The sequence below is a fragment of the Magnolia sinica genome, chromosome 3 (genome assembly GCF_029962835.1).
Source record: "Magnolia sinica isolate HGM2019 chromosome 3, MsV1, whole genome shotgun sequence".
Classification (NCBI taxonomy): domain Eukaryota; kingdom Viridiplantae; phylum Streptophyta; class Magnoliopsida; order Magnoliales; family Magnoliaceae; genus Magnolia; species Magnolia sinica.
The window spans coordinates 95,658,310-95,661,186 of NC_080575.1; the positions used below are offsets into that span (position 1 = coordinate 95,658,310).

The following is a 2,877-nucleotide window of genomic DNA, read 5'->3' on the forward strand; positions in this document are numbered from 1 at the left end:
CAATGTCTATAAAACTACTGCAAAACTAAGTCGCATCCGAAAAAATTACAAGCACACAGCAGCAGAATAGTGAGGAAAAATGAAGGCTTACTAGCAAATGTATCAGTTCTAGATCTTGCTGAACGCAACAATGTCGCAGCTCTGTTTATGGTTTGCTGAATTCCCAGTTAAACACATAATTTCAGAGGAATGCAGGGTTTTATCTTGTTCTTTTTGGAGGCTTCAGGCAATATTTTGATCACTTTCTAGCATATCCCAAATATTTCTTGAATGAGGGAATCTTCATGGCAGGGCCCATCTCTTGCATGGCTTGCATTTTCAAGAGACATGGTTTTGTGAATGGGATGGATAGCTTTGCATGCGGTCATTTTGCCTTTAGAATAGTAATACCACAAAAATCAGTGCGTGTATCACTTTCAAAGCACACCACCTCTTATGCGAATGTGTACCATTAAGCTAGGGGGTGGAATCATCTTAATCTACTCTTTACTCTTCTTCTTATTTTTCTTTTTCTTTTTTATTATACACATGCATTCACACCTCAACACACCCACGTACTCTTGAAGCACTCTCTTCATTTGAACAGGGTACAAAAAGTAAAGCATTGGTTCAACATGAGGGTTCCAAGATCGATGTTGAGGTTCTTCAATCAGTGAGATTTTTTCATGTAAGCCATATTGGTCTTGTTTCGAGTCTATAAAGTAGTTGCATAGGTTGACCCATTTTCTACCTTATGGTGATAGGCATGAACTACTACTCGGCATGAAGAAAAAAGGAACTGCAAGTCAGGTTTGTGGTATTACTATTCCTTTATATACACAATTTGGTTTTGATTGCTCCGTATGCATCTGATATGATTTCTGTTTTAGTTGGTCTTTGGCTCTTTTATTAGCTGTGTCTATAGAAACCATCTGCTAGTGAGATTCAAATGTTGATACCATAACCTACAGATGTGTGAGATTTCCTAGTAGCTTAATTTAGCACTATTTGGATATGTAAATTAACTTATGAGCAGAATGTTTTGCTCAATGTTGTTTAAATCCTACAGTTTTCTATTCGGATCCTATGATCTAATTGAAATCTCAGAGGGGGCTGAATTGCCTTTACGGAAGATGATGAAACGTCTGAAATCCCAAAGAAAGAAGAAAACGTGTGATGGACAGCCCGGATCTCTTACAATGTGCTATGTTGGAACATGGGCAGCATCTGGGTTGTGGTGACTGTAGATGGTGGATGCAAGAATGCATTGTTTCTACATTTGAATGTGTCTAGATTCCCAATAGAAATGTCATTTATGTATAGACTGTTGAGGTTGCTTATGCTGTTTCTAAACCGGATGTGTTTGAGTGGTTTTGCTTCTTTGTAGCTGCAGTCATCAGGATGGAAGACGGAACATCTTGTATCGCCTTCGATTGTTTGGAGAGAACATTGGATTCATGATCCTTCGAATGAAAAGATCAACTAGGTAAGCCTCTGCTCTGTTATATCCCCTTGTGCGTTCGATCCTTGCTCATGCCCCCAATGCAGAATAGAGGAATTATATCCTGCACAGTACACGACTGTTTCTTGCTGCATGGCCCACGTTTTAGCAATCCATAATGAAAAAAACCAATAACTATTTTCTTGAATCAGAGTACCTATGCTATGCTTGGATGTACACAAGGATGGTTTTGTGCTTCTCTTTTTCATCCTTCTTCAAGGTAACTCAATAAACGAAATTGTTAGTCTTATTCTATTGGCATTTTTTTTTTTTCATTTTACAGTACTAAACATATGCTAGAATTCTAGATATTACTATTTAAGAAATTCCACTTTCTGCTGCTTCATCTTTTTCAAAATTGGTGAGGTTGATTTTTTTTTTTTCCCTATTGGATACCTGAAAGTAGAGCTATTGTCTTTCTAATTTTTCTTCAGTTCATATAATTAATTTGAATGGTTTGATTACTATACAGGAACATAGCACAGCTTGCAAAGGTTAAGATCATGAAAAGACAGGGTCATTGGGAGGACCTCCAATTACATGGCAGGTAAAAATAATCCATTTCTTTCACAACTTTATCCAGCTATGCCAAATCTTATTAGCATTTCAGCTCCCATGTCAATAACTAGCCATACATACATAAGGGCATTGCCAACATCATGGCCACATTTATGCTCAGTTTTCACGAATAATTTGCATTATTTGGTTGTAGCATTGATAATCCTCTCAGCCAAATGGAACAAGATTGGATCGTCAAGCTGATCATTTTAACAACTGTCATCTGGCCTTAGAAAGACCAAATTGGGGTGATCTTAGCAATGGAACTGACTATTTTTTCTGTGTTTATTGCACTCCCGATCTGGTCACTCTTCACCAATCTGATCATCAGCTTCTTCAACATCAATAAGGGCTTTGCCAACATGATGTAGAGCGGGCCGCGGATAGTTTCATGGCCAAGATGGATCAGAAAAGGCCCGGTCATCGATAGAAGTGATCCGCACCGTCGGACCTTTGATCGGGCGTATCTCACAATCCGGAATGAGTTATTGGGCGTAAAATATATGAATTTGGGGTAGAATGAGCTACTTTAGCCAACCAACCCCGCTATGCAGGGTTGCGCAAGCCAGATTTACAAAATACCTCCGGATTGACGGTCGTTTCCCTATTTTAAATCCGTTTTTACTATAAATAGTAAGTTTTAGTTTGATTATAACTCTTCATCCGTTGGGCTTTAGGAGTTGTGTCCAACATGAAAAGGGCTTAGAATAATTAGGAAGTAGTGTAAGTTCCTCTTTATATTGGTTTTTAAGCTATTTTTTTTTGAAGAGGTGGTTGTGCAAAACACATGCAAATGTGACATATGTGACTGAGATCTAAGCCATTCATCAGGTGGGAGC

At 38.3% G+C, this 2,877-nt stretch overlaps 1 long non-coding RNA gene across 1 annotated transcript; it reads left to right on the top strand.

Annotated features, from left to right (window-relative positions):
• Positions 1-643: 643 nt before the first annotated feature.
• LOC131238642 (uncharacterized) lies at positions 644-2,485 on the top strand. The gene is made up of 3 exons (XR_009168003.1): positions 644-1,465; positions 1,953-2,027; positions 2,193-2,485. It is a non-coding gene; the product is annotated as an uncharacterized LOC131238642 (long non-coding RNA).
• Positions 2,486-2,877: the final 392 nt, after the last annotated feature.